The sequence below is a fragment of the Cetorhinus maximus genome, chromosome 21, assembly GCF_964194155.1.
Source record: "Cetorhinus maximus chromosome 21, sCetMax3.hap1.1, whole genome shotgun sequence".
Taxonomy (NCBI): Eukaryota; Metazoa; Chordata; class Chondrichthyes; order Lamniformes; family Cetorhinidae; genus Cetorhinus; species Cetorhinus maximus.
The window spans coordinates 14144700-14164071 of record NC_135899.1 but is presented as its reverse complement, the minus strand read 5'-3'; positions in this window follow the sequence as shown (position 1 = coordinate 14164071).

Genomic DNA, 19372 nt, shown 5'->3' with positions numbered 1-19372 from the left:
ATTTGAACATTCCTGTCAAATCGCCTTTCAACCATCAGTTCTCTAAGGCAAACAGACCCAGCTTCTCCAATCTCTCATTACAATTGTAGACCCTCATCCGTGGATCCATTCTCATGCTTTCTAAAATGTGGTGCCCAGAACTGAAACTTGCACTGCAGTTGAGGCCGAATTAATGCTTTTAGAAAAATTCACAATAACCTCTAAAATAAAAGCAAAATAGAGCGGATGATGGAAAAACTCAGCAGGCCTGGCAGTTTCTGTGGAGAGAGAAATAGGGTTAACCTTTCGAGTCCGTATGACCCTTCAGAGCTGGTTCATTATAGAAGAACTGTAATGGGGATAGATGCGTCATATCCGGTTTAAATATCAACCAAAGGCAGATTTGTTTCGCACTTTTTTCAAAAACTCTTCCCTTTTGTAACCTATGCCTCAATTTATACAGCACGGGAGCCTGAAAGCCATATGAACCGCTTCCCCATCCTATCCTCGTCAGCTCCATGATTTCTGCGCATATGCTCCCAGTTCCCTCTGATACCGCACCACTTTAAGAAATAGGTGCTTTATTTTGTATATTATCTTTTCCCTCTCCCTCCCAAAATGCATCACCCTACACTTCCCTGCATTATGTTTCATCTGCACACGTTCGTCCATCTCACCAGCTTGTTCTGTGTCCCTGAAGTGTCCTTCTCACACTTCATAAGACTGCGAAGCCATCTGCAATTTTTGTATTGTGTCCTGCACATCCTGGATCAAAGTTACGAATATGGATGAAGAAAATCAGGCCCCAACACCAACCCCCTGGGAAAATCTCACTCTACATTGTCTTCCTGCCTGAAAAGCAGTTATTCAAATGACAGTATGTCTAAAGTCACCCGGACAACTTCGTATTCATGTAACCAATGCCCCTTTCATTACCACAGCTTTCACTTTCCTGGCACAAAGAGGTACAAATTGTGAGTGGACTCGGTCGCGCGGATCCAGATGACTCACCCCCACCAGCATTCAGACTCAGTGCTCTGACCGCCTCTTAGGACGAGCGGTCTGGCGTTGGACCCACATCCGAACATTCTGACTCAAGAATTGCATGTACTCAGTCCATCCGGCCATAGTTCATTCCGCTGGATGCCAATGTTAAAATAGAAGCCACCATTTAGTCACGACTTGCCTGGATAGCCAGAGTGCGAAAGCAACCCATCTACTTGCTGGCTCAAAGTTGCGCTTAAACGAAGGCTCGCCCCTTACTAGAACGTCAACACAAATGTCACAGAGACAGAGGAAAGCTGTAAATGAAAGTGATATCAGAATGCGGGCAACTCGACAGCAAAGGCCGGCAGATGATAGGAGCTTCTTTTCCAATACTTTGGGCCTGAGCTACAATACACAATATCAAGGCTTACCGGGGATACCGAACACTGTCATAATCGGGTAGCCGATTTCTTTCATGTACAGAATTGGAGCCCGTCCCATTCTCACAGAGGAGCGATGCTCAAAGGAGCAGCAAACTGCAGGGCTCTGACTGACAAACGCTGAGGCTACGGGCAGCAATCAGACCCCTATTAATACCTGTGGAAATCCTCCTGTGGGACAGCGGAGTTACATTACAACTGATACTCGTTACAGGCTTTTGAACAAACATGTTATTTTCTGCATGAGTGACTTGACCGATCCCCGCCCTGCAATGCACTGTGCAGCTTATGGGGGACATTGCAGTTTCCTCCATCTCACAATCCGTTCCGACGTGACAGTTTCCTGACGACACACAATAATGATGAGCTTTTCTTCTGAAATGAGCTATTTTAATTCCCCGGCCAAGAGATAATACCGACGTGGAATCAATATGAAAAAAATAATCAAACCTGGAGTAAAATGTGAATTCGTTCCGAAAACAACACAACCAATTTATCTGTAGTTATCTAAGGCAAAATAAATTATGGGGCCTATCACACTGCTTTTGGACTGAGATTGAGCCAGTCTGTTAACAACCTTGCTGTCATTTTTGATCCTGAGCTAACCTTCCCTTCCCATGTTCATGCCATGTCGAAACTGCCTTTTAACACATCCCAGCTTCGACCCTTCCCCATTTCATCTGCTGCTCTATACCTCACTTATACTTTTGTTATATCTAGCCAGGATAATTCCACCGCACTGCTGGCTGGCGTCCAACATTCTACCCTCTGTAAATATAAGGTCATCCACAACTCGGCTGCTCCTGTTTTCACTCACAGCAAGTCCCATTTACCTCTCACTCCTGTGCTCATTGGCTTACATCGACTCATAATCCAGCAACGTGTTCATTTTCAAATTCCCATCCTTTTTTTTTTAATTCTCAACATATCCTCCCCCTCTCCCTTGTTCTGTCACATCCTCTAACCCCCAACTGTCTGCAGTATCTGCACCCCTCCAATTTTGGATTCTTCAGCATCCCAGCATTTATCGCTCCATCATTGCTTGGCGTACCTTAAGTTACCTCGGCCCTAAGCTTTGGAATTCCCTCCCTACACCTCTATGTCTCGCTAATAGAAAAAGAAAGTTCTGGGGGGAAAAACTCAGCAGGTCTGGCAGCATCCATGGAGAGAGAAAAAGATTGAACGCTTTGACTCCAATATCACCCTTCATCAGATGAAGAGTCATGTTGGACTCGAAACATTAACTCTGTCTCTCCCTTCACAGATGCTGCTAGAACTGCTGAGGGTTTCCAGCATTTTCAGTTTTTATTTCAGATTTCCAGCATCTGCAGTGCATTACTTTTATTTATTTATCCCTGCCTTTCCATCTTACGTTCCTCCTTTAAGGCACTCCTTAAAACCAAGTATTTGGTTATTTGACCAAATATCGTCGATGTGGCTCAGTGTCATGATTTATTTTCTAATGCTCCTCTGAAGGCTATTGGGGCGGTTATCACATTAAAGGCGCAATAAAAATATAACTTGTTGTTGTATCTGTGGCTGTTATTTTCTAGGCCTCTATTTTAGACCCAGTTCAGCCACATGCTCTTTCAAAGTTATCATCAAGTTACAATGCCACCTTAATGATTTTTGCACCTGACAGGTTCATTTAATAAATAAAGAAATTGCTGGAAAAATGATCCACAACGAATCATGAACTTCCAGTGTCGTTATCATCTTCTCATTTCTCGGTTTCTATCTCCACCCCTGATGATTATTCGGTTCCAGGACAGCCGATTCAATTTAAACCTGTTACTGACAGTGTTTTGTGGGAAGTGAAACTTTACAATGCTTCACAATTGATCCTTTTTCAGAGCAAAACACAGCGCATGAAGATGACTACTGGAGCTTGAGAAAGCGCGAATTCCTCCTTTCCCGACAAGTGAAGCTATCGGGTACACAACGAGAAGACTTCCTTTCATTCCCAAGAATGAAGTTGCCAGGTACAATCTGGAAATGCTCCTTGTAAGTCCCTCTGACTGGAGACTCTTTGACACCGTGTTAAGATTCCCCTTGCCTTGGCGAGTGACGACACTATTCACAGAGTCACAGGATTGTTACAGCCCAGATAGAGGCCTATTAGTTCCTCATGTCAGCACCGGTTTTCCGAATGAGCAATGCACCTAGTGGCCTCCTCCCACTTTCTCCCCGTAACCCTGCACATTCTTCCTTTTCAGATACTAATCCAATCTCCCCATGAATGCCTCGTTTGAGCCTGCCTCCACCACACTCACAGGCAGCACACTCCAGATCCTAAACACTCGCTGGGCGAAAAAGCTTCTCCTCATGTCTCCATTGGTTCCTTAGCCAATTACCTTTAATCTGTGCTCTCTTGTTCTCGATTCTTCCACCGATGGGAACAGTTTCTCACTATCAACTATGCTCAGACTCCTCATGATTTTGCACACCTCTATCAAATCTCCTCTCAACCTGTTATTCTCTAGGAAAAAACATCCCAACCTCTCAAATTAATCTACGTAACTGAAGTTCCTGTTCGTTGGAACCACTCTTGTGGTCATAGTAATATTACAGGTATCTCATTGGAAGTCCATCACAAAGTGAAAGAGGACACCAAATTCACAAACCATCTGGCTCAAATTCAGCAATTCGCCAAGAAGAGGAATGTCATCAGTGGCTATGTTTCTTTGGATGCTGTTTGAAGGGTAAATATTGCTGAAGAACTCCACTGCCATAATTGCCACAACCCCCAAATGTCCCTTGACCACTCTATCCTTACAGGCTACCAAAGCATATCCAGCATCTCGATCTTTTCCAAAATCATTGGAATTGTTGCCACTTCCAAAATCGGTGCTCATCTCCCGTGCAGGTTCACGTTTGAATCCCTCCAATCAGATTACCCCTTCTGGCACAACACTGCAAAGTCCCATTTCCAAGTCACAAGTCCCATTTTTTTGTGAATATGACCGTGGTAAGCAGCTCCTCTTCATAATTCGTCACCTGCAAGCAATCTCTAAGACCATTGGGCAGCAAGATGAGGAACAATGGGAGCAGTGAGAGAGAGATACTGCAAATCCAGGAGAATGTTGCCCACTCTGCAGAAATAAGGAAGAATGCTTTAGTATGGCAGCACCAATAAACATTGTCGATAATAAAGCTGGGCTCATACATGAAGTGGAAGGGGACATATTTTAAACAGCTCAACACAAACATGGACAAAATAACCACAAAATAACCACAGCTGCAGTTTTCCCCGTGCAAAGCCTGAGCCTCAGTTACTGACAGCAGATGTTAATGAATCGGTCAAAGGTGAATGTCACTGTTAACCAAACCGAGTAATCCAGAGTAACGATTCTCAGGTATGCATACGAAGGGCAGATTGCTGTTTTGGACAGGAATGAACAGGGGAAATAATAAGTAAAGATTTGGTCCAGCAGCACGTGAAAGATCAGGACAAATATGTCTGACATTGCCATCGCCACCACATAATGAGTGGAGAGACCATACTTTCCCTGGGACAGGATCACAGCCGTCATCAGGTTTGCTGCAGGACTCAAAGAACAGGAAAAATATCAATTAAATAGAGCCAACAAAAAGAGTATTGGAGACAAATCACTGAAGTAAATGAAAAGAATGGGAAAAACCGATAAACCATGTAATAAGAGTCACCTGCAATTAGTTAACAATTATATTAATTGTATCAACTAAGCCACACTGACAGTCAACTGTGCACTGAAAGGTAAAATCGGGTCATTGAAGTCCTGAAAATGAGTTGAAAGGTCCAAAAAGCAAAAAAAAGGAAGACTGAAAATGGCGGAAATACAAAGGAAATAACTTGCAATTACATAGTGCCTTCCATTAAGTTCAGATGCCCCACACCACCTGTGAGGTAGCTCCTTTAAACTAGTTGCTATTTGAATATACAAAAAAATTGGACAAACTGTGCAAGGCAAATACACACAACGACCAAAAATATGTTGACCATATAATAACAACAGCTCATATTTATTTAATTACAACAGAATATGCTGCAAATACTCAGCAGGTCAGGCAGCATCTGTATAGAAACAGCAGCACCATTTCAGGTGGCGTTGGCATGGTGGTTTTGTGACTCCTGACTCCCAGGAATAACCTGGCCTCGAATCCCACCTCAGCAAAGGGTGAAATTTGCAAAACGTTTAATAAAGACCATGAAGCCCTTGTTATTTGTTGTGAAAACCCATATGTTTCAATCATGAATGTTTGAGAAAGAAACTTGCCTTCCTTGCCTGCTATGGTGCATGTGACTCCACATGTGTAGCCACAGCAACATGGTTGGCTATTAAGTCCTCTCTGAAATGGCCCAGCTAGCCACTCAGTTCTCAAGGGCAATTAGAAATGAGCAATAAATGCTGGTCCAGTCAGTGACGCCCTCATCCCATGAATGAATTTAAAAAATGTTGATGGCTTTTCATCAGAAATACCTGTTCTGATGAAGTGCATGGCTAGGATTATTAGGTTGGTTGAGGGCCATGTGGGTTAATTCATCTATTGTTGAATGAATTGTGCTATGGAACCTTTTTCATCCAGTCTTAATAGTAGACAGGGCCTTGGATTATCATGTCATCTGAAAGGCCGTGCATGCTGATAATGCAGCACTCCCTCTCTACATCATTGAAGAATCAGCCTAGGTTATCTTTCAAAGTAAGGGAAATTCAGCATGAGCAATATCTGAAAGTGTTGAAGAGTCAGCCTGGGTTATATCTCAAATTATTGAAGAGTGACCCTGGGTTACATGCTCAAAGTTTCCTGATAGAAACCTAAAGCGACAAACTTCTGAGTTAATGAAGGTTTTATAACTAAACCAAGGCTTTTAGAGTCACTTCTCAATGACGACTACACGATGTACATTACTGCTAAGATCCAGACGATGTTCATCTTCAGAATACCTTTTAGATTGAATAAAACCAAGACTAAAGGGCTACACATACTCTTCACACGTTGGGTGGAGGGTGCTGGGGTGGCGGGGTGGGCTGGGGGTGGACGAGCAGGAGAGGGTGAGACACCCATGACCATCCGTGTCAAGTACCCCCGCCGGATTCAGAACCCTTCCTGTGGTCACCACTTGCTTTGCAGTCTGTAGCGAGACTCCAAGCTGATCTTTCTTACTCAGTGCACTATATCTGGACACGAGTCTCTGCCTGGATGCCAACGCAGCAATTGCGGATTATATTCTAGTCTCCACTTGCCTGGGCAGAGTGAGACTCTGACTATTCACCTTCTGCTTCGCTGGTGGATATGTTCCTGCTTAACGGAAGGCTTGCTCCTCGATGGAGGTGGGAGAACACAAAATGAAGCGTTGTTTATAGAAGATAGCGCAATTCAAATGGAACAGATCTCGATGAAGTAGTTCATGAAACTGATATCAGGATACATGCAGCAGGGCACCCAAGGTGCCCTGATAAATACGCTTCATTTCAACACGCTGCGCAAAAACAGTAACGCAAATAATAAAAAGCAAATTAAGTAGGAAGGAATTAAAAGTGTGATTTACCAGGCACGCCGAACATTGTCATAATCGGGCAGCCGATTTCATTCAGATACAAAGTTGGACCCCGTCCCATTTGGGAGAGAGGCAATGCTTATATGAACAGCAATCCAAGGGCTCCGACTGGCCAACGCTAAGGTTCGGAGCGTGTCTCTGATCCTTACTCATACCTGAGGGCAATCCTCCCAATGGGACAGCAGGAGTTACATCTCAACTAATGTTAGTTACTGGCTTGAAACAAACACATTTGAACATTGTTTTCAGCACCTGCCGGCCGACCTCAGCGGTGGACTGCACTGCGCTGTGGATAGGAGAATTGTCAGGCTCGTTGATGTCTCCACCCCTCAATCGGTTGCAAGATTCCAGCGTCCCGGCTTCATGCAAGGCAGTACTGGCTGGATTCCACCCCATGCCACGCCCTAGTGAGAGTCCGAATAGGAAGATGGTGCAGGGGATCAATGTGTTACTTGACGCATGGCACAAGAAGAGAGGGCTTCAGATTCTCGGGGCACTGGGATCAGTTCTGCAGCAGGAGGCATCTGTTCAAAAGGGAAGGATTGCATCTTAATAGGTCTGGGACTAATGTCCTCACATGGAGGGTTACTCCTGTGGCTTTGGAGGGTTTGCATTAAATTGCTAGCGGGTCGGGAACGAACATCCCAGTAGAAGAGTGGAATAGGGTAGACAAAGTGAGTTTATGATGGTATTGGAGATTGAAGTGCTCCCAGATTAGATAGGGGCGAACTACGATGGGCCACGAGGAATACAAAGACAGATTTACAATACACGTATATTCATACACAAAGTGTGCTGAATAAAGTTGGTGATCAACCAGCAAAAATATCCGCTGGGAATACGATGTAGTGAGATTAACTGAAATGTTGTTTTGAAAATGGGGCGAAAAAGAGATAAGGAGGCAGCACTGATTATGGGAGACATCATCGTGTCAGAAAGGAAGAATGCCCTGGAGGAGCAAAGACAGAACCCATTTAGTTACAGATGACAAGCTAAAATGGAATGATTACACTCCAGGAGGTTTTCTGTAGCCACCAAATGACGTGTGAGGCAGAGGGGGTGAGAAGGAGACGGTTGGGGTTTAGTAGTGGTGGAGGCAGGGAGCAAATCTGCACAGAGGTCACTCAAATGCACAACAACTATCGAGTAGTAATACTGAGGGAATTTACTGACCCAAATTGCGATTGGGATAGTGTTACACTAAAGGTAAAGACGGGGAGGAATTTCCAAAATATGTTCAAGCGACATGTATGTTCTTGGTCTAGCTCGGAAGAAGGCATTTATGAAACTTGTGCTGGGAACGAGGTGGCCCAAGTGGACTAAGTGTCTTTGGGGAACACTTCGGTAAGAGTGATCATTGGAGCTCAAGGTTAAAGCAGCAAAGGAGAAGATCAAGGAACAATCTGGAATAGAACTTCTAAATTGGAAGATGGCTAACTTCAAGGAGATAAGAGTGGACCTGACCAGCATGAAATGAAACAATAGATTGTAAAAATTGTAATGGAAGAAAAGATTATGCTAAAGGAAGCAATGCTTCAGGTACAAGCTCGGTATATTTCAACAAGTGCTAAACGAGCGGGAACAAGAGCCAGGGCTTCTTAGATGACAAGGGGGATAAGAAAATATGTGCAACAAGAGACAAAACTGAGAGTGTGTGATGCATGTCAGGGGAATGCTTCAATCGAGGGGGAGGTCAAATAAAATATCTTGATAGAGGAAGTGATGAGGAAACTGCAACTGAGAAAGAGAGAATGTGAAAACAAAATGGCAGTTAAAACAAAAGGGAATCCGAGATCTTCCACCAGAAGGTAAATAGTAAGCAGGTATCAAGGGGTAGTGTGGGGCCTATCCAGGGCAAAGTGGGTCATATGTGCTTAGAAGCAGAGAACAAGTCTAGAATACGTAATGAGTACTTTCTAATGGTACTTCCTGGTATTTTGGAAGAGGCTGTTGACAAAATATCATTAGAGTTGTGATGGTAGAGACAGTGGATGGGATGAAAATTGGATGGGGTAGGCTGTTCCCGAAAGGCTGGTTATACATAGAGTGATGAAGCGGCCTTGTCTGGATGACTTGTGTTAATTGCAGAAAGTGCTGGGAAAACTCAGCAGGTCCGGCTGCATCCGTGTAGAGAGAAACAGAGTTACTGTTTCAAGTCCAATATGACCCTCCTTCTGATCTTTCATGCCAGTTTGTTCAAGAAAATAGGGGTGCAGGTAACAGAAGAGCTTGCCATAATCTTCCAATCTTCCCTTGATATCGGGCAGGTGCCAGAGGATTGGAGATCGGAAAACATAATACCGTTATTCAAGATAGCGCGTAAGGCCATACGGAGTAACTACAGGCCACTAGTTCAACATCAGTTGTCAGTAATGTTTTAGAAACAATAATCAGGGAAAAGATTAATAGGCACTTGGGGGGCTTTGAGTTAGTTCAGGTAAGCCAACATGTATTTGTAAAAGGAGGAGCATGCTTGACTAATCTATCGATTTTTAAGAGCAACAGAGAAGGTTGATGAAGGAAATTTAATGGACGTTGTCTATTTGGATTTCAAAAATGCCTTTAAGGAGAGTCATCATTAACATGGATGCAAATTGGCTCAAAGACAGAGAAGAGTGAATTGTGGCTGCTTTTCAGGCTAGAGGATGTCAGGCAACGGTGTTAACAAGAGTCAGTGCTCAGAAAAGTTCCTTGTATGATAGATATAAGTGATTTTATATTGAAATAGAGCAATAATCTGAACCTGTCTAAAGCTCTGGTTCGGCCACAACTTTAGTTCCGAGACCAGTTCCGTTCACCACACTTTAGGAAGGATGTGAGTGTGCTTGCAAGGGTGCAGAGGAGATTTAGCAGGATGGTGCCCGGAATGAGGGATGTAAGCTAGAAGGTTAGTTTGGAGAAGATGGGATTGTTCTTTTTGCAGCAAAGACGTTTAAGTGGACATTCAATAGAAGTGTGCAAGATTATGGAATCTCTAGTTAAAGTAGATTAAGAAAATTTCTTCCCATTAGCTGATAGTATTTGGAGTTGGGGCATAGATTTAAGGTCTCGGGAAAGAGGTGCGGAGTGGGAGGGGGTGGTGGTGGAATGTGAAGAGGAAAGTTTTTACACAGTGAGTGCTGATGACCTGGACCTTGCTGCCAATGAGAGTGGTGGAAGTGGAGATGGTGAATCATTTCAAAAAGAAATTGCATGTTCACTTGACCAGAATGAACTCATAGGACTATGGGGAAAGAGTGGGGTAATAGGACTGGTAGCATTGCTCATAGAGAGCTGGCATAAATTCGATGGGAGAATGGCCTCCTTCTGTGTCGTAATGACCGTATGACACATTCTTGTAGCTATAGAACTGCCATTTAAACCTGCTCAATGGAAATCATTTACTGTTTTGTTTTCCAATAGATAGCAATGCCATACAAAGGATCTACATTGAACCTGTTCATTCCCTTTAAGTATTGCCTCAGGTTTCACAGTCAGCCTGGAAGCGACGATAATCTCTGTGATGTGGATTTCCTATTTCCCAGCATCAGTTTGTATCGGGTACCAGGTCAGGGGATCTCTCGGCTTCCAGCGAAAATGATGCCATGAAGCAGGGGAAGCAGGAAATCACAAAGAAGTATTCTCGTAGACAGCAAAGCTGGAAGTGAAATGCACAGAATTGTTCACTTTAGTTAAACGATTGCAGAGCGAAATAAATGCCTGGTTCATACATATGGGATTAAGGTAACATCTGAAATACCACAAACAAACCTTACAAAGCATTATTTTAGAACATGGGGATTTTTGTCATGACAAAGGAATCTGACGTTCCTCGACTGCATATTTAGTTTTGCAGAGCCAGCGTGACTGTTCAGCAGCAATTATGAACTTAGAACATAATTAAAAGCTCAGTTGCACCTTATTCAACAAGTCGTATCTCTTTTTCAAAGGGTTTTATGGTGAGATTAATCACATAGAAGTGGGAGTTCTTGTGAGTTTGGCAATTGGGAAACAGAAAGTCATTGGAAGCACCTTCTGGATGTGCATGTTTAACTACACGTGCATGACAACAAATTGACATGAAATTGTCAAAGGTCAGCTACATTGTGAACCATACGGAGTGTTGATGCCTATCCCTTGCATGAGGGCACTAAAGCCATATGAAAGTGTGTAGTGCAAGAATGAATCTGGGGGATAATATTTAATGATTTGGCCCACAATAACGTTAATGATGAGGACCATTATGCTTGCTACCTCCATCGCTGTCTTTAATGAGTGATCGCATTGGAAAAGAAACAAAGCTGACATTAGGTTCACTGGAAGAAATGCAAGCACAGGAAATGCACCAAAAATTGAGCAGAGCAGTGCAACGAGAGCCCCTTGGAATTCAGGGGTCAGGATTCACGAGATAGCGATTTTGTTAGGGAAGCAGATTTTTACTTTGGTCGACAGTGTAAGTGCAAGTTGTGGGAACCATCCACTTATAATCTGCCACATCCAATTTCCTTTTCCATCGAAATGAATGGAAGGGGACAACTAGTGTGGTGTATAATGAATGGTCAATTTGATATCACCCATTTTACACCAGGGCAATTGGTTCACATATTAACGTGGGGTTTTCAGCTCACCCGCAGTGTCACTGAATCAAGCAGATTGGGAAACTGTTTAACTTATTGGGGGTAATGTTGACTTTCGTTGATGGTGTAATATGGGTGATGTCTGACCATCCTGATTTTCCATTCCATTGGCCTCAGGGGAAGTTGAGTTCAGCAGGGTTGGATAATCAGAGATTAATTTAATATCGAAAGTTATATGGGCCAAATTCTAACTCATATCAATCCCATTCACTTCCACAGGGTTAACATTAGCCTCACTCTGTCGCCAAATGTTAAAATTGCCGTTATTTCCATGAAGGCTATTCTTTTGCAGGGCGGTGAACGAGACATAGCGAATCGGCCCACACGAATACAGCTCTCCCCGTTAATGTCATCGTAAACATTGAAATTACTTCCATCATGTGAAAACAACTTGATTTATTTCAAATTCTAAAACGTGACAATTGCGAATGTCAGGTGGACTCAGTAACATATTTGAATTGAGACATTGACATTCATTATATATGTTAACTTCCCATTCAAAACAAACGCCACCTGTCCCTCAAAGGCCAACCCCGCCAACCCCAATCCTGCGATACATCCTCAGCCCTGCATCTAAGTGTCAGGTCCCTGAAGTGGGACATGTAACCAACGTCTTCTCACTCAATGGTGTGAGAGTTAATGGAACCACAGCAGGCAACTATGTGAAAAATAACGCATGTGGGGCCATTATAACCTTCATTCTGTAACTAAAAGAGCAGGTGAGACTGGAAATTCTGCGATGAGTAACTCACCTTCTAACTCTCAGAAGTCTATTTATCATCTATGAGGAACAAGTCAGGGGTGTGATGGAATACTCTCCTCTAGCCTGACAAAGTACAGCTCAAAAAGCAAGCTAAAGCCTCTTCCCCAGCCAGGAAAAAATAGTTCACTTGATCATCACTTCACCCACCATCTTAAACATTCGCTTATCGCACTATCGATGGATAGTGGCTGCCGTGTGTACCATCGAGAAGGTGCCCTGTAGCAACTCGCAAATGTTTCACTGGCAACATCTTCCAACCCTCAACCTCTACCACCTAGAAGGTCAAGAACAACAGGCGCCTGGAAACACCACTAGTTGTAATTGCCCTCCCAGCTACACACCATCCTGACTTGGAAATATGTCGCCGACACGAGGTCAAAAACTTAGCACTCCATCCCTAACAGTTCTGTGAATGCGTCTACTTCACGTGGACTGCAAAGGTTTAAGGAGGCAGCTCGCAATCACCTCCTCAAGGGCAATTAGGGATGGGTTATAAATGTGGGCATTGTCAGCAATGCTCAATCCATAATTGAATATAAAAGTATTAGTATCTCTCTACTGTTGAAGATCTGTGCATCAGAACTAGCTGTGCCTACAGCACAGCGACAACACAAGTATCAGCTTGTTGAAATGGAAAATACCCGGATATCAACTTGGCACAAAAAGCAGGACAAATCCAATCAGGCTAATTACCGCCCCATCAGTCTACTCTCAATCATCAGCAAATTGGTTGAAGGTGGCATCAAAACAGTGCTGTCGAGCAGCACTGACTCGTCAATATCCAGCTCACTGATGCTTTGTTTGGGTTCTCCCAAGGACACTGGTCTCCAGAACTCATCACAACATTGATCCAAAGATGAAAATAAGTTCTCAATTCCTGAGCTGAGCTGTCTGATCTTAAAGTCATAGCAGCAGGTGTCCGTCTGTGGCATCAGTAGAGGGCTGCAGTCAATTGTAGTCGGTGGAAAGTCCCACACTGGGGGCAGTCATGCCTACCACAATGTAAGATGGTTGTGGTTGTTGGAGACCAATCATCTTAGTTACAGAGCATTGCTGCAGGATTTCTTCAGGGTAGTGCTGTAGGCCCAACTATCTTCAGTTGCTTCATCAATGACCTTCCTTCTATCATAAGGTCAAAAGTGAGGATGTTCGCTGATGATTGCAAAATGTTCAGCACCATTCGCAGCTCCTCAGATAACAGACAGTGCCCACATGCAGAACAACACTCTGATCTAAGTTACTAAGTGACAAGTAAGGTTTATCCAACATAAGTGACATGCAAAGATGATATGCAAGAAATTATAATCAAACTCCCTTCCTTTAACACTCAAAGGCATTAACATCTCTGAACCCCCACAATCAACATCGTGGATGTTGCCGTTGACCAGAAACTTAACTGGACCAGCCATATAAAGATCTATCCTTCAGAACCAGCCAAATAAATACATTGGCTGGAAGAGTAGGTCGGGGATGAGTATACTATACCAATCAACTCACCCATGGACTCCCCAAATCGTTTCCCCCAACTACAAAGCCAGTGGTATGATGGAATCCTCCCCATTTCCCTGGAAGAGTGCAGCTCGTGAAGTTCGACAGAACCATGGAAAATCAACTTTATTGGCACCATATCCAGCACCTTAAATGTTCACTCCCTCCACCACTGGCAGGCAGTGGCAGCAGTGTGAGCCATCCACAAGATGCATTGTCACAACTCATCAAGGCTTTGTCATTGAGCATTCCAAATCCGTGACATCTACCGAGAAAATGAAGGGCAGTAGGACATGGCAAGTTCCACCAATTGCAAGTTTCTCTCCAATCACACATTCCCACCACTTTGGAAGTTTTCCAAGGATGGGTGGGTCCACCGGTTGGCTTCCCGCTTCACAGAGATGAGCAGCAAATTAAGCTGACTATGCATGTGGTTAGGTCCAATGTTGCGGGCGGGTCGGCATTTTGCGGCGACGGAGCAGCTGCACTCTGCATGCGGAAGTGGCCATCGCCATAGAGGAGCACTTTCCTGCGCTAGTCAGGGGCTTCACAACCCAAAATAGGGCCTATTGGCATGGAAGGCTGCAGCCTTGGCCCAAACAATACATTTGATGAGGTCTCCGCTCCGCTTTGCGGACCTGCTGACTTCACTGCTCATAACGTTAACTTAAAGCATATGCCACCCAGTGCGTCTCCATGTTGAGGTGCCCTGGTAGGACCGCCCTGCCTCAGCTGCAGCCAGCTGTCCCAGTGGGTGCTGCTGAGGCTCCTGGACTGCGAGCAAGAGATTGGGCCGGCAACACTGAGGGACCGCCGGCTGATCCAGAATATGATAATTAGTGCGGAGGGGACAACCTCTGGGAAGTTGGCCCTGTCCAGTTCACTGCCCATAAGTGCGGGTTCGGTACCCCCATTTCCTCCCAGTGTTGGTGTCCTGTGTAAAAATCCAGTCTCGTGAGTCCGGTTCACAGTTTGTCCGGTTGAGAGTTTTATATCTTGTCTATTCAGGATTCCCATCCTAGAAGAACATGCGTTACTCTTATCTGCCCTCGGCAGTAGCCTGGCCAGCTGTATTAAATTGTTACAGGAGCTTCAAAATGGAAGACAAGAAGCCGGGGTATGACTCAGCAAAGTAATAAGTGACTTGGACAACACTGATCATGTGTGATTAAATAGAACTTCAAGATATAATAAAAATACACACTTTACCTCTGATATAATATCGGTGACTGGTCAGCGCAAGTATGGACAATAAATGTCAAACCCTCTTTCGGGAACAACTCCGGGTCTACCTAGTTATGGTTCACAACCACACATTTCAAATAAGCATGATGCCCTTGATGGTAGAGCATACAGAAGCGACGTTGTTGACATACAACAAAGATGATCATTCAATATTGTGAACAGAGTGAGCAACGTTTCAGTGTCTCCAAAGAGTTCTCTAAATAACTGCAGAAAATCCTGCTCCTGTATATACCTTACCTTGCCTATATCAGAAGTATGTGTCGCAGAGAAGACCTCAGGATATATCTGTTCCCAAGCTCTTTGCAGATGACCAAGTTGCATGAATATTTTTGTTGCTTTCTATTTATTCCTGGGATTTGGGCAGCACTGACAAGGGTTGTCTTTCATTGCCCATCATAAGCTGCACTTGAGGATGCGGTAGTGAGCTGTCTTCTGGCCTTCATAACATTCCATCTCATTGCTGCGGGTCTGGAGTTACATTTTATTCAGAACAGACAAAGACGGCAGATTTTGCAAAATTGTCTTGTCCTACCAGTAGCAATTCCTACTAGAATATCTGCTGCATGTTTTATGTATCACTAAATATGAGCTTCTACTGTGTGAGGTCCCAGATTCTTCATAGGTAACTGGTCACTTGCCTTCCTTCGTGCCATGACAGTGCCCCGGATGTGCCATACACCTTGCTGGTCTGGGCCTTTTGAACCATTGTCCTGCAAACGTGTTAGTAACTTCCGTCTCAGCCGCCATTCCCAGTCTTTGTGCACTTGGAAGAGGTGATGCCCCACACGACAGCAGCCAAAGCTGATGGGCCCTTCAGTTAGTTTTTGCACGGCTGCCGAGTCGAGACCCCGGGCTATGGCCACTGATGTGCACAACCAGCGACTTGGAGTCATAAGTGAGATTTGAGGGTTGTGGGACACTTGTTTTCCACATCTACACCCCTTTGGAAGTGAGTATGTGGCTTGGCAGGGCATCAAGGATACAAACCCTCACAAAATATCTCCCAGGTACCCCAATTAGTAAACCAGATATTTTTTTTTAAGATGTGGAAGCCTGATTGGTGGCATTCAAAGATGGAGATGGGGGAAAGATGGGTAGATGATTTGGACGTGACCACACTTTCAAGGATTTTGGAGGGGAAGGGGAGTTTGGAGGTGCTGGGGTAGTATTTCTTCAATTAGTTCATGCACGGATTATGGGCATTGCTGTGTATCCCTAGTTTCCCTTGAGAAGGTGGCGGTGAGCTGCCTTCTTGAACTGCTGAAGTCCTGGACGGAGGGCCAAAGGTGGATTTGCTGAGGATGATGATGGTGATAACAGAGGATGGGGAGAGTAACAAAGGAGAGGGAAACATTAACATAAACAGTTAACTCGAGGTCCAGGGAGGGAATTTAGATAGTCAGCAGTTCGGAGGGAATAGTTAAAAGGGAGAAGGAATTAGGTGACATGGACAAGGTGAACTCAGAGAAAGCACTAGGCAAGACAAGAGGGAACCTCGAGAAAGATACGGTTCAGAGTCAGGGGAGGAACGATCTTGGGAGAAGCTTGGCAGCCAGGGGAATGGAGGGAAGTGGCAGAGGAAACTGATCAAGATAATTCTAATCAAAGAAGTCCATGAACTCCACTGTATTTGTTTTTGGAGGTGAAGGTGCAGGGAGCAGCAGATGGGCATTTGGGTAGACAGTTTGCCATCAAGTAAAGAAGCTGGCGGTTATTTTGCATTCTGAGATGATCTTGGAATAGTGAGCAGCTTTGGCAAAGGACGGAAGAACCCAATACCTCTTGTGCCTAACTGAGATATATCGTGTATCGTGCTATGGAACAACAGTTGGCAAAGGCTGAGTTGTTTAAATCCCAGAGGGAAACTTTAACAACTGTCATAACTTATATTTTCAATTGGTATGTTTGAGATGCAACTCTGAACACAGAAATAAGACCACTGAGCCTCAAAATGTTTTTTAATATAAAACTACATTAAACATTTATTAATTTACCAACAAATTAAATACATACACATGTCTACAAATGACTACCATAATAACTTTTAAACAAATCCCTAAATTAATCATTTCCAGATAAACCTTCACCAAGCCATAGACCATTGATCAGTAACCCATAGACTTTAAACAGGCACCAAGCAAAGTGCATTTGACCATAAGAATTCAAAATGAGGTTCCTCAATTCTTGCAATTTGGTTCCTTTGCAGACTCAGTTGTAGGCTTACAGGCTGGTTATATCTTAACTGAATCTGGCTTACACATACAAACTTATTTTTGTTTATACCTAGCTTTTCCTTTGAATTACTAGCTATTTTACTTTTACCGCTCCTAACAATAACCCTTTCATTCCACCAATTTAATTACTAATATAAACACATTGCTTGGCATCTCCCGGCTAGGTGCAAGGTTTTACTCATTCTTTTGAATGGTTTATTCAACAAATACAAATTTACACTTCACGTTCTCTTCCTTAAGTTTATATAATTAAAATCTCAATACTACGGCACATCAAAGCACCTAGACTAGCTGGCTTTAATCCGATTCAGACACACACAGAAACGTACATAGACACACACATAGGCACAGACAAAATGATCTTCCACCTATGGTTCCTGTTGAACTTGCTCAACCAAGGATAGGCATGTCTGATATCTCTGTCGGAGTGGGCAACACTGAATTGCCTGTGCCTAATGAGGTTCCCGTCAAAGAATGATAAGTTGTGGAGGTACGACGTTCCTCATGGAGCAAGAAACCACCTGAAAGACTGAACTTGTAATTTCATGACCTGTGTAAATGTTGTAATGTCATGAGATAAAATATCCTTGTAAATATGCAATGTACAGAAAAGATTAGGGGGGAGGAATGTAATAATTATAGTTTTGATAATCGTAGGAGTGTAGCTTTCGGAATAATGCTGTGTTGTAAGATCACATGACCTGTGTAAACCAATGAGTTGGCAGCACGGGGGATCTCGAGGAAAGAGTTCTTATTTTGTTGAAGAGTTAGGTGAACATATGTAGCTGCAGCTGTCTTGTAAATAAAGTCCAATTTTTCCACCAAGAAAAGTTGAATGGAAAATCAACACTACAATAATGTGAATTTGAAAGGAAAAGCATAAAATTTGGTGGAAGGTCAGAACATTAGAAAGAACAGAAAAAACAGCAAAGGATAACTAAAAGAATAACAAGGTGGGATAAATTAAAGCATGAGTGAAAGCAAGCTAGAAATATTTTTAAAAGATAGTAAGAGTTTCTACATGTACTTAAAAAGGAAAAGAGTATCTAGAGTAAACGCTGGTCCTTTGGAGAGTGAGTGATACAAACTAATCATGGAAAATTGGCAAATGGTGGATAAATTAAACCATTTTTTTGCAGTTGTCTTCACTATAGAGAGTACAAATAACATCCCAGAAATAATTCTCAATAAAGAGACGAAAGGGAGGAAGAAGCTTAAAATAATTACAATTACCAGAGAAAGGGTACTATAAAAATAATTAGAATTAAGAGCTGAGAAGTCCTCCACGCCTGCTGCGTTCCATCCTAGGGTCTTCGAAGAAGTGGCTGTTGAGATAGCAGATGCATTGTCTTCATCATTCAAAAATCCCTAGATTTTGGAAAGGTCTTGTTAGAGTGTAAAGTAGCAAGTGTAACTCCTCTAATCAAGTAAGGAGGGAGACAAAAAGTAGGAAACTACAGGCCAATTAGCTTAACCTTTGTCAGAGGGAAAATGCTGGAATCTATTATTAAGGATGTTATAGCCGGGCACTGAGGAGATTCCCTCAATGCAATCAAGCAGAGTCAACACGGTTTTATGAAAGTAAAATCATACTTGACGAATTTATTAGAGTTATTTGAGGAAGTAACATGTAAGTGGATAAAGCGGAACCTGTGGATGTGGTGCACTTAGAGTTCCCGAAGGCATTTCCCAATGTGTCACATCAAAGGTTGGTGCAAAGAATAATGGCTCATGTTGTAGGGTGCAAGATATTTCATATAAATGGGTCATTTTTGCACTGGCAAAATGTAACAAGCAGAGTGTCACAGGGATCAGTGCTGAGGCCTCTACTATTAACAATCTTTATCTATGATTTGAATGAAGAGACCGAATGCATAGTTGCTAAATTTGCTGATTACACAAAGGTAGATATGGAAATAAGTTATGAAGTGGACATAAGGAATCTAAAAAGGGATCTACACAAGTTAAGTGAGTGGGCAAAACTTTGGTAGAGGGAGTATAATGTAGGAAAATGTAAACTTGTGCACTTTGGCAGGAAGAATAGAAAAGCAGCATATTATCTAAACGGAGAGAGATTGGCA